Source organism: Cajanus cajan, chromosome 2, assembly GCF_000230855.2.
Source record: "Cajanus cajan strain Asha chromosome 2, NIPB_CcT2T_4, whole genome shotgun sequence".
In the NCBI taxonomy this organism is placed as follows: Eukaryota; Viridiplantae; Streptophyta; class Magnoliopsida; order Fabales; family Fabaceae; genus Cajanus; species Cajanus cajan.
In genome coordinates, this window is record NC_138518.1 from 71,994,116 (window position 1) to 72,007,015 (window position 12,900).

The window sequence follows — 12,900 nt, forward strand, 5'->3', positions numbered from 1 at the left end:
ATTGTATGTTGCAAGTATATATTCATGAAATGTCATGGGTTCAGGTGAAATAAGGTGACCTAGTTTTGGGATTTTTTATGCTTTGTGTATGTGTATAATATCATGCGTGTGACATGTTTGAGAATGTACCCACATTGGTATATGCTAAATTGTCATGATAATTAGTTTTTTTTTCACATCTGTCTAGCACCTCTTCTTATGTTTCTTGCTCATAGTTTTTCAGTTTGCTTGATTGTTGTTCAAGTCTGTTAACATCTTTATTGGTGTGGTGATACCATTCTTTTTATGCAGGTTCACATTTGAATTCTGGGATCCAGTAAAGAGAATACATCTACTTTGCTTTTGGGTCTTGAATGTCTTATCAACGTCCCATATGTAGATGATACCGAGGATTCTAAGGTATGATGATGTTGACATTCATGTCTTATGGTTGTTTATTTCTTATGTTGTGATTATGATTTATGATTGTTGAAACTTGTGTTTTCAAAGTGTGATGAATGATAGTATACATAGCTAATACATATAAGAATAGAACTATAATCCAGTTAAATATTAATTTTATAGGTAATTGTATTTTGATTTAATAAATGGCACACTAGAGAAGATATAGGCTCGATGAACCCGACTCCTTTGTTTTTGGAAAATTAAAAAAAATTGAGAACACGACATGTATCTTTGTTTATCTTTTGGTTGTGATTTTTTTTTGAAACGATTATTACTCACATCATGTTTATGTGACAGGAATACATACTTTTTGTCATGGTCATTTGAGATGTGTTATATCTTTGTGAAATCACAACGGGAAAAGATAACAAAGTTGTTATTGCACGTAATATCATGTAAGGGATGCTTTTTTATTGGTTTGCTTGATGTTAAATGATGTTATATGTCTGTTTAATAATATGTCGTTGCTTCTGTTGGCAGGTATGTTGTGGGACAGTATCCTCGGTTGTTAAGTGCTCATTGGACATTTGTAAAAGCTGTTGTGAATAAGTTTCTTTACTTTTTGCATGAGACGCACCCTGGAGTTCAAGTTATGTTTTATTCTTATGTTTTCTGTCCTACTTTTTCTTATATCAACAACTTAATTTATGTCCCTGTGCGTGTGCCTGTGTTTGTGTGCTCCACGTGCTCATTTCTGTGTGCTCCGTGTCTGTACTCTGTGCTGTGTGCCTTTGTTTGCCATTGAGACATTGTGTGTTGTATATTGTGTGTGTTTCTATGTGCGTGTATCTGTCTTTTTTGTGTTCACAGGTGGTAGCCCTTCAGTTTGGGAACACTACCAATATTCTTGAGGCATATTCATATGGTTCAAGTTAGGAACAAGTAAGTCCCTGTATTATGGCAAAATTGAATCCGGACATACTACTAAGTTACTTGTGAAGCATCTCTGACAAATTTTCCCCCTTGTTTAGGGTATCATGCAGAATTTGGCACTGTTGTTCATCTCATTTTCAAGGCAGGTTTGTTTTCTCAACTTTATGTCTATCTGTGATTGTATGTTGCAAGTATATATTCATGAAATGTCATAGGTTCAGGTGAAATATGGTGACCTTGTTTTTGGATTTTTTATGCTTTGGGTATGTGTACAATATCATGCGTGTGGCATGTTTGAGAATGGACCCACATTGTTATATGCTAAATTGTCATGATAATTAGTTTTTTTTTCACATCTGTCTAACACCTCTTCCTCTATTTCTTACTCGTAGTTTTTCAGTTTGCTTGATTAGTGTTCATGCCCGTTAACATCTTTATTGGTGTGGTGATACCACTCTTTTTATGCAGGTTAACTTTTGAATTCTGAAATCCAGTAAAGAGAATGCATTTGCTTTGCTTTTGGGCCTTGATTGTCTTATCAACGTCCCTTATGTAGATGATATCGAGGATTTTAAGGTATGATGATGCTGACATTCATGTCTTATGGTTGTCTATTTCTTATGTTGTGATTATGATTTATGATTGTTGAAACTTGTGTTTTCAAAGTGTGATGAATGATAGTATACATACCTAATACATATAAAAATAGAACTATAATCCAGTTAAATATTAATTTTATAGGTAATTGTATTTTGTTTTAATAAAAGGCACACTAGAGAAGATATAGGCCCGAAGAACCCGACTCCTTTGTTTTTGGAAAATTAAAAAAAATTGAGAACACGACTTGTATCTTTGTTTATCTTTTGGTTGTGATTTTTTTTTGAAACGATTATTACTCACATCATGTTTATGTGGCAGGAATACATACTTTTTCTCATGGTCATTTGAGATGTGTTATATCTCTGTGAAATCACAACGGGAAAAGATAACAAAGTTGTTATTGCACGTAATATCATGTAAGGGATGTTTTTGTATTGGTTTGCTCGATGTTAAATGATGTTATACCTCTGTTTAATAATATGCCATTGTTTCTGTTGGCAGGTATGTTGTGGGACAGTATCCTTGGTTTTTAAGAGCTCATTGGACGTTTCTAAAAGCTGTTGTGAATAAGTTTCTTTAGTTTTTGCATGAGACGCACCCTAGAGTTCAGGTTATGTTTTCTTCCTATGTTTTCTGTCCTACTTTTTCTTATATCAACAACTTAGTTTATGTCGCTGTGCGTGTGCCTGTGTTTGTTTGCTCCACGTGCTCATTTCTGTGTGCTCCGTGTCTGTACTCTGTGCTGTGTGCCTTTGTTTGCCATTGAGACATTGTGTTCTGTATATTGTATGTGTTTCTATGTGCGTGTATCTGTCTTTTTTGTGTTCACAGGTGGTAGCCCTTCAGTTTGGGAACACTACCAATATTCTTGAGGCATATTCATATGGTTCAAGTTAGGAACAAGTAAGTCCCTGTATTATGGCAAAATTGAATCCGGACATACTGCTAAGTTACTTGTGAAGCATCTCTGACAAATTTTCCCCCTTGTTTAGGGTATCATGCAGAATTTGGCACTGTTCTTCATCTCATTTTGCAAGGCAGGTTTGTTTTCTCAACTTTATGTCTATCTGTGATTGTATGTTGCAAGTATATATTCATGAAATGTCATGGGTTCAGGTGAAATAAGGTGACCTAGTTTTGGGATTTTTTATGCTTTGTGTATGTGTACAATATCTTGCGTGTGACATGTTTGAGAATGGACCCACATTGTTAAATGCTAAATTGTCATGATAATTAGTTTTTTTTCCACATCTGTCTAGCACCTCTTCCTATGTTTCTTGCTCATAGTTTTTCAGTTTGCTTGATTGGTGTTCAAGTCTGTTAACATCTTTATTGGTGTGGTGATACCATTCTTTTTATGCAGGTTCACATTTGAATTCTGGGATCCAGTAAAGAGAATACATCTACTTTGCTTTTGGGTCTTGAATGTCTTATCAACGTCCCATATGAAGATGATACCGAGGATTTTAAGGTATGATGATGTTGACATTCATGTCTTATGGTTGTCTATTTCGTATGTTGTGATTATGATTTATGATTGTTGAAACTTGTGTTTTCAAAGTGTGATGAATGATAGTATACGTAGCTAATACATATAAAAATAGAACTATAATCCAGTTAGATATTAATTTTATAGGTAATTGTATTTTGTTTTAATAAAAGGCACACTAGAGAAGATATAGGCCCGAAGAACCCGACTCCTTTGTTTTTGGAAAATTAAAAAAAATTGTGAACACGACATGTGTCTTTGTTTATCTTTTGGTTGTGATTTTTTTTTGAAACGATTATTACTCACATCATGTTTATGTGGCAGGAATACATACTTTTTGTCATGGTCATTTGAGATGTGTTATATCTCTGTGAAATCACAACGGGAAAAGATAACAAAGTTGTTATTGCACGTAATATCATATAAGGGATGTTTTTGTATTGGTTTGCTCGATGTTAAATGATGTTATACCTCTGTTTAATAATATGCCATTGTTTCTGTTGGCAGGTATGTTGTGGGACAATATCCTTGGTTTTTAAGAGCTCATTGGACATTTCTAAAAGCTGTTGTGAATAAGTTTTTTTAGATTTTGCATGAGACGCACCCTGGAGTTCAGGTTATGTTTTATTCCTATGTTTTCTGTCCTATTTTTTCTTATATCAACAACTTAGTTTATGTCCCTGTGCTTGTGCCTGTGTTTGCTGATCCACGTGCTCATTTCTGTGTGCTCCGTGTCTGTACTCTGTGCTGTGTGCCTTTGTTTGCCGTTGAGACATTGTGTGCTGTATATTGTATGTGTTTCTATGTGCGTGTATCTGTCTTTTTTGTGCTCACAGGTGGTAGCCCTTCAGTTTGGGAACACTACCAATATTCTTGAGGCATATTCATATGGTTCAAGTTAGGAACAAGTAAGTCCCTGTATTATGGCAAAATTGAATCCGAACATACTGCTAAGTTACTTGGGAAGCATCTCTGACAAATTTTCCCCCTTGTTTAGGGTATCATGCAGAATTTGGCACTGTTCTTCATCTCATTTTGCAAGGCAGGTTTGTTTTCTCAACTTTATGTCTGTCTGTGATTGTATGTTGCAAGTATATATTCATGAAATGTCATGGGTTCAGGTGAAATAAGGTGACCTAGTTTTGGGAGTTTTTATGCTTTGTGTATGTGTACAATATCTTGCGTGTGACATGTTTGAGAATGGACCCACATTGTTAAATGCTAAATTGTCATGATAATTAGTTTTTTTTCCACATCTGTCTAGCACCTCTTCCTATGTTTCTTGCTCATAGTTTTTCAGTTTGCTTGATTGGTGTTCAAGTCTGTTAACATCTTTATTGGTGTGGTGATACCATTCTTTTTATGCAGGTTCACATTTGAATTCTGGGATCCAGTAAAGAGAATACATCTACTTTGCTTTTGGGTCTTGAATGTCTTATCAACGTCCCATATGTAGATGATACCGAGGATTCTAAGGTATGATGATGTTGACATTCATGTCTTATGGTTGTTTATTTCTTATGTTGTGATTATGATTTATGATTGTTGAAACTTGTGTTTTCAAAGTGTGATGAATGATAGTATACATAGCTAATACATATAAGAATAGAACTATAATCCAGTTAAATATTAATTTTATAGGTAATTGTATTTTGATTTAATAAATGGCACACTAGAGAAGATATAGGCTCGATGAACCCGACTCCTTTGTTTTTGGAAAATTAAAAAAAATTGAGAACACGACATGTATCTTTGTTTATCTTTTGGTTGTGATTTTTTTTTTAAACGATTATTACTCACATCATGTTTATGTGACAGGAATACATACTTTTTGTCATGGTCATTTGAGATGTGTTATATCTTTGTGAAATCACAACGGGAAAAGATAACAGTTGTTATTGCACGTAATATCATGTAAGGGATGCTTTTTTATTGGTTTGCTTGATGTTAAATGATGTTATATGTCTGTTTAATAATATGTCGTTGCTTCTGTTGGCAGGTATGTTGTGGGACAGTATCCTCGGTTGTTAAGTGCTCATTGGACATTTGTAAAAGCTGTTGTGAATAAGTTTCTTTACTTTTTGCTTGAGACGCACCCTGGAGTTCAAGTTATGTTTTATTCTTATGTTTTCTGTCCTACTTTTTCTTATATCAACAACTTAGTTTATGTCCCTGTGCGTGTGCCTGTGTTTGTGTGCTCCACGTGCTCATTTCTGTGTGCTCCGTGTCTGTACTCTGTGCTGTGTGCCTTTGTTTGCCATTGAGACATTGTGTGTTGTATATTGTGTGTGTTTCTATGTGCGTGTATCTGTCTTTTTTGTGTTCACAGGTGGTAGCCCTTCAGTTTGGGAACACTACCAATATTCTTGAGGCATATTCATATGGTTCAAGTTAGGAACAAGTAAGTCCCTGTATTATGGCAAAATTGAATCCGGACATACTGCTAAGTTACTTGTGAAGCATCTCTGACAAATTTTCCCCCTTGTTTAGGGTATCATGCAGAATTTGGCACTGTTCTTCATCTCATTTTGCAAGGCAGGTTTGTTTTCTCAACTTTATGTCTATCTGTGATTGTATGTTGCAAGTATATATTCATGAAATGTCATAGGTTCAGGTGAAATATGGTGACCTTGTTTTTGGATTTTTTATGCTTTGTGTATGTGTACAATATCATGCGTGTGGCATGTTTGAGAATGGACCCACATTGTTATATGCTAAATTGTCATGATAATTAGTTTTTTTTTCACATCTGTCTAGCACCTCTTCCTCTATTTCTTACTCGTAGTTTTTCAATTTGCTTGATTAGTGTTCATGCCCGTTAACATCTTTATTGGTGTGGTGATACCATTCTTTTTATGCAGGTTAACTTTTGAATTCTGAAATCCAGTAAAGAGAATGCATTTGCTTTGCTTTTGGGCCTTGATTGTCTTATCAACGTCCCTTATGTAGATGATATCGAGGATTTTAAGGTATGATGATGCTGACATTCATGTCTTATGGTTGTCTATTTCTTATGTTGTGATTATGATTTATGATTGTTGAAACTTGTGTTTTCAAAGTGTGATGAATGATAGTATACATACCTAATACATATAAAAATAGAACTATAATCCAGTTAAATATTAATTTTATAGGTAATTGTATTTTGTTTTAATAAAAGGCACACTAGAGAAGATATAGGCCCGAAGAACCCGACTCCTTTGTTTTTGGAAAATTAAAAAAAATTGAGAACACGACTTGTATCTTTGTTTATCTTTTGGTTGTGATTTTTTTTTGAAACGATTATTACTCACATCATGTTTATGTGGCAGGAATACATACTTTTTCTCATGGTCATTTGAGATGTGTTATATCTCTGTGAAATCACAACGGGAAAACATAACAAAGTTGTTATTGCACGTAATTTCATGTAAGGGATGTTTTTGTATTTGTTTGCTCGATATTAAATGATGTTATACCTCTGTTTAATAATATGCCATTGTTTCTGTTGGCAGGTATGTTGTGGGACAGTATCCTTGGTTTTTAAGAGCTCATTGGACATTTCTAAAAGCTGTTGTGAATAAGTTTCTTTAGTTTTTGCATGAGACGCACCTTGGAGTTCAGGTTATGTTTTCTTCCTATGTTTTCTGTCCTACTTTTTCTTATATCAACAACTTAGTTTATGTCCCTGTGCGTGTGCCTATGTTTGTGTGCTCTGCGTGCTCATTTCTGTGTGCTCTATGTCTGTATTATGTGCTGTGTGCCTTTGTTTGCCTTTGAGTCGTTGTGTGTGCATGCTGTGTTTTGTATGTGTTTCTATGTGCGTGTATCTGTCTTTTTTGTGTTCACAGGTGGCACCCCTTTAGTCTGGGAACACTGCCAATATTCTTGAGGCATATTCATGCGGTTCAAGTGAGGAACAAGTAAGTCTCTATATTATGGCAAAATTGAATCCGGACATACTACTAAGTTACTTCAGAAGCATCTCTGACAAAATTTCCCCCTTGTTTAGGGTATCATGCAGAATTTTGCTCTGTTCTTCACCTTATTTTGCAAGGCAGGTTTGTTTTCTCAACTTTATGTCTATTTGTGATTGTATGTTGCAAGTATATTTTCAAGAAATGTCATGGGATCAGGTGAAATAATGTGACCTAGTTGGGATTTTTTATGCTTTGTGTATGTGTACAATATCATGCGTGTGACATGTTTGAGAATGGACCCACATTGTTATATGCTAAATTGTCATAATAATTACTTTTTTTTTCACATCTGTCTAGCACCTCTTCCTCTGTTTCTTGCTCATAGTTTTTCAGTTTGCTTGATTAGTGTTCATGCCCGTTAACATCTTTATTGGTGTGGTGATACCATTCTTTTTATGCAGGTTAACTTTTGAATTCTGAAATCCAGGAAAGTGAATACAGCTGCTTTGCTTTTGGGCCTTGATTGTCTTATCAACGTCCCATATGTAGATGATATCGAGGATTTTAAGGTATGATGATGCTGACATTTATGTCTTATGGTTGTCTATTTCTTATGTTGTGATTATGATTTATGATTGTTGAAACTTGTGTTTTCAAAGTATGATGAAAGATGGTATACAAAGCTAATACATATAAAAATTAAACTATAATCCAGTTAAATATTAATTTTATAGGTAATTGTATTTTGTTTTAATAAAAGGCACACTAGAGAAGATATAGGCCCGAATAACCCGACTCCTTTATTTTTGGAAAATTAAAAAAAATTGGGAACACGACATGTATCTTTGTTTATCTTTTGGTTGTGATTTTTTTTTGAAACGATTATTACTCACATCATGTTTATGTGGCAGGAATACATACTTTTTGTCATGGTCATTTGAGATGTGTTATATCTCTGTGAAATCACAATGAGAAAAGATAACAAAGTTGTTATTGCACGTAATATCATGTAAGGGATGTTTTTGTATTGGTTTGCTCGATGTTAAATGATGTTATACCTCTGTTTAATAATATGCCATTGTTTCTGTTGGCAGGTATGTTGTGGAACAGTATTTTTGGTTTTTAAGAGCTCATTGGACATTTCTAAAAGCTGTTGTGAATAAGTTTCTTTAGTTTTTGCATAAGACGCACCCTGGAGTTCAGGTTATGTTTTATTCCTATGTTTTCTGTCCTACTTTTTCTTATATCAACAACTTAGTTTATGTCCCTGTGCGTGTGCCTATGTGTGTGTGCTCTACGTGCTCATTTCTGTGTGCTCTGTGTCTGTACTATGTGCTGTATGCCTTTGTTTGCCTGAGTCATTGTGTGTGCATGCTGTGTTTTGTATGTGTTTCTACGTTCGTGTATCTGTCTTTTTTGTGTTCACAGGTGGCATCCCTTTAGTCTGGGAACACTACCAATATTCTTGAGGCATATTCATGCGGTTCAAGTGAGGAACAAGTAAGTCCCTATATTATGGCAAAATTGAATCCGGACATACTGCTAAGTTACTTATGAAGCATCTCTGACAAATTTTCCCCCTTGTTTAGGGTATCATGTCTTATGGTTGTCCATTTCTTATGTTATGATTATGATTTATGATTGCTGAAAATTGTGTTTTCAAAGTGTGATAAATGATAGTATACATGGCTAATACATATAAGAATATAACTAAAATCCAGTTAAAATTTTATTTTCTAGGTGATTGTATTTTGTTTTAATAAAAGACACGCTAGAGAAGATATAGGCCAGAAGAGCCCGACTCCTTTGTTTTTGGAAAATTAAAAAATCAAAATTGAGAAGACGACAGATATATTTGTTTATCTTTTGGTTGTGATTTTTTTTGAAATAATTATTACACACATCATGTTTATGTGGCAGGAATACATACTTTTTGTCATGGTCATTTAGGATGTATTATATCTCTGTGAAATCACAACGGGAAATGATAACAAAGTTGTTATTGCACGTAATATCATGTAAGGGATGTTTTTGTATTGATTTGCTCGATGTTAAATGATGTTATACGTCTGTTTAATAATATGTCGTTGCTTCTGTTGGCAGGTATGTTGTGGGACAGTATCCTTGATTTTTAAGAGCTCATTGGACATTTCTAAAAGCTGTTGTGAATAAGTTTTTTTAGTTTTTGCATGAGACGCACCCTGGAGTTCAGGTTATGTTTTCTTCCTGTTTTCTGTCCTACTTTTTCTTATATCAACAACTTAGTTTATGTCCCTGTGCGTGTGCCTATGTTTGTGTGCTCTACGTGCTCATTTTTGAGTGCTCCGTGTTTGTACTCTGTGCTGTGTGCCTTTGTTTGCCATTGAGACATTGTGTGTTGTATATTGTATGTGTTTCTATGCGCGTGTATCTGTCTTTTTTGTGTTCACAGGTGGTAGCCTTTCAGTTTGGGAACACTACCAATATTCTTAAGGCATATTCATATGGTTCAAGTTAGGAACAAGTAAGTCCCTGTATTATGGCAAAATTGAATCCGGACATACTGCTAAGTTACTTGTGAAGCATCTCTGACAAATTTTCCCCCTTGTTTAGGGTATCATGCAGAATTTGGCACTGTTCTTCATCTCATTTTGCAAGGCAGGTTTGTTTTCTCAACTTTATGTCTATCTGTGATTGTATGTTGCAAGTATATATTTATGAAATGTCATGTGTTCAGGTGAAATAAGGTGACCTAGTTTTGGGATTTTTTATGCTTTGTGTATGTGTACCATATCATGCGTGTGACATGTTTTAGAATGGACCCAACTTGCTATATACTGAATTGTCATGTTAATTAGTTTTTTTTAAATCTGTGTAGCACCTCTTCCTCTGTTTCTTGCTCATAGTTTTTTAGTTTGCTTGATTAGTGTTCAAGTCTGTTAACATCTTTATTTGTGTGGTGATACCCTTCTGTTTATGCAGGCTCACATTTGAATTCTGGGATCCAGTAAAGAGAATACATCTACTTTGCTTTTGGGCCTTGATTGTCTTATCAACGTCCCATATGTAGATGATATCGAAGATTTTAAGGTATGATGATGTTGACATTCATGTCTTATGGTTGTCTATTTCTTATGTTATGATTATGATTTATGATTGTTGAAAATTGTGTTTTCAAAGTGTGATAAATGATAGTATACATAGCTAATACATATAAGAATATAACTAAAATCCAGTTAAAATTTTATTTTTTAGGTGATTGTATTTTGTTTTAATAAAAGACACGCTAGAGAAGATATAGGCCAGAAGAACTTGACTCCTTTGTTTTTGGAAAATAAAAAAATTATTACTCACATCATGTTTATGTGGCAGGAATACATACTTTTTGTCATGGTCATTTAGGATGTATTATTTCTCTGTGAAATCACAACGGGAAATGATAACAAAGTTGTTATTGCACGTAATATCATGTAAGGGATGTTTTTGTATTGATTTGCTCGATGTTAAATGATGTTATACGTCTGTTTAATAATATATCGTTGCTTCTGTTGGCAAGTATGTTGTGGGACAGTATCCTTGGTTTTTAAGAGCTCATTGGACATTTCTAAAAGCTGTTATGAATAAGTTTCTTTAGTTTTTGCATGAGACGCACCCTGGAGTTCAGGTTATGTTTTCTTCCTGTTTTCTGTCCTACTTTTTCTTATATCAACAACTTAGTTTATGTCCCTCTGCGTGTGCCTATGTTTGTGTGCTCTACGTGCTCATTTCTGTGTGCTCCATGTTTGTACTCTGTGCTGTGTGCCTTTGTTTGCCATGGAGACATTGTGTGCTGTATATTGCATGTGTTTCTATGCACGTGTATCTGTCTTTTTTGTGTTCACAGGTGGTAGCCCTTCAGTTTGGGAACGCTACCAATATTCTTAAGGCATATTCATATGGTTCAAGTTAGGAACAAGTAAGTCCCTGTATTATGGTAAAATTGAATCCGGACATACTGCTAAGTTACTTGTGAAGCATCTCTGACAAATTTTCCCCCTTGTTTAGGGTATCATGCAGAATTTGGCACTGTTCTTCATCTCATTTTGCAAGGCAGGTTTGTTTTCTCAACTTTATGTCTATCTGTGATTGTATGTTGTCTATTTCTTATGTTGTGATTATGATTTATGATTGTTGAAAATTGTGTTTTCAAAGTGTGATAAATGATAGTATGCATAGCTAATACATATAAAAATAGAACTATAATCCAGTTAAAATTTTATTTTCTAGGTGATTGTATTTTGTTTTAATAAAAGACACGCTAGAGAAGATATAGGCCAGAAGAACCCGACTCCTTTGTTTTTGGAAAATTAAAAAATCAAAATTGAGAACACGACAGGTATCTTTGTTTATCTTTTGGTTGTGATTTTTTTTGAAATAATTATTACTCACATCATGTTTATGTGGCAGGAATACATACTTTTTGTCATGGTCATTTAGGATGTATTATATCTCTGTGAAATCACAACGAGAAATAATAACAAAGTTGTTATTGCACGTAATATCATGTAAGGGATGTTTTTTGTATTGATTTGCTCGATGTTAAATGATGTTATACGTCTGTTTAATAATATATCGTTGCTTCTGTTGGCAGGTATGTTGTGGGACAGTATCCTTGGTTTTTAAGAGCTCATTGGACATTTCTAAAAGCTGTTATGAATAAGTTTCTTTAGTTTTTGCATGAGACGCACCCTGGAGTTCAGGTTATGTTTACTTCCTATGTTTTCTGTCCTACTTTTTCTTATATCAACAACTTAGTTTATGTCCCTGTGCGTGTGCCTATGTTTGTGTGCTCTACGTGCTCATTTCTGTGTGCTCCGTGTTTGTACTCTGTGCTGTGTGCCTTTGTTTGCCATTGAGACATTGTGTGCTGTATATTGTATGTGTTTCTATGCACGTGTATCTGTCTTTTTTGTGTTCACAGGTGGTAGCCCTTCAGTTTGGGAACACTACCAATATTCTTAAGGCATATTCATATGGTTCAAGTTAGGAACAAGTAAGTCCCTGTATTATGGCAAAATTGAATCCGGACATACTGCTAAGTTACTTGTGAAGCATCTCTGACAAATTTTCCCCCTTGTTTAGGGTATCATGCAGAATTTGGCACTGTTCTTCATCTCATTTTGCAAGGCAGGTTTGTTTTCTCAACTTTATGTCTATCTGTGATTGTATGTTGCAAGTATATATTTATGAAATGTCATGGGTTCAGGTGAAATAAGGTGACCTAGTTTTGGGATTTTTTATGCTTTGTGTATGTGTACCATATCATGCGTGTGACATGTTTTAGAATGGACCCAACTTTATACTGAATTGTCATGAGAATTAGTTTTTTTTACATCTGTGTAGTACCTCTTCCTATGTTTCTTGCTCATAGTTTTTCAGTTTGCTTGATTGGTGTTCAAGTCTGTTAACATCTTTATTTGTGTGGTGATACCATTCTTTTTATGCAGGTTCACATTTGAATTCTGGGATCCAGTAAAGAGAATACATCTACTTTGCTTTTGGGTCTTGAATGTCTTATCAACGTCCCATATGTAAATGATAAACGAGGATTTTAAGGTATGATGATTTTGACATTCA

The 12,900-nt window shown here is 34.5% G+C and overlaps 1 protein-coding gene across 1 annotated transcript in view; it reads left to right on the top strand.

The window, feature by feature from the left end:
* The first annotated feature begins 30 nt into the window (after nucleotides 1-30).
* Nucleotides 31-12,900, top strand: part of LOC109799474 (cation/H(+) antiporter 15) — a 39,861-nt gene continuing 26,991 nt past the window's right edge. The window contains exons 1-31 of the mRNA XM_083068942.1: nucleotides 31-399; nucleotides 742-839; nucleotides 925-1,326; nucleotides 1,416-1,463; nucleotides 1,786-1,893; nucleotides 2,236-2,820; nucleotides 2,910-2,958; nucleotides 3,281-3,388; nucleotides 3,731-4,314; nucleotides 4,404-4,882; nucleotides 5,225-5,320; nucleotides 5,406-5,807; nucleotides 5,897-6,375; nucleotides 6,718-6,815; nucleotides 6,901-7,308; nucleotides 7,398-7,446; nucleotides 7,767-7,874; nucleotides 8,217-8,314; nucleotides 8,400-8,805; nucleotides 9,226-9,323; nucleotides 9,409-9,808; nucleotides 9,898-9,946; nucleotides 10,267-10,374; nucleotides 10,657-10,754; nucleotides 10,841-11,239; nucleotides 11,329-11,377; nucleotides 11,551-11,659; nucleotides 11,731-11,828; nucleotides 11,915-12,316; nucleotides 12,406-12,454; nucleotides 12,771-12,879. The gene's annotated coding sequence lies outside the window, so the exon portion shown is untranslated. The remainder of the gene's footprint in view (nucleotides 400-741; nucleotides 840-924; nucleotides 1,327-1,415; nucleotides 1,464-1,785; nucleotides 1,894-2,235; nucleotides 2,821-2,909; nucleotides 2,959-3,280; nucleotides 3,389-3,730; nucleotides 4,315-4,403; nucleotides 4,883-5,224; nucleotides 5,321-5,405; nucleotides 5,808-5,896; nucleotides 6,376-6,717; nucleotides 6,816-6,900; nucleotides 7,309-7,397; nucleotides 7,447-7,766; nucleotides 7,875-8,216; nucleotides 8,315-8,399; nucleotides 8,806-9,225; nucleotides 9,324-9,408; nucleotides 9,809-9,897; nucleotides 9,947-10,266; nucleotides 10,375-10,656; nucleotides 10,755-10,840; nucleotides 11,240-11,328; nucleotides 11,378-11,550; nucleotides 11,660-11,730; nucleotides 11,829-11,914; nucleotides 12,317-12,405; nucleotides 12,455-12,770; nucleotides 12,880-12,900) is intronic.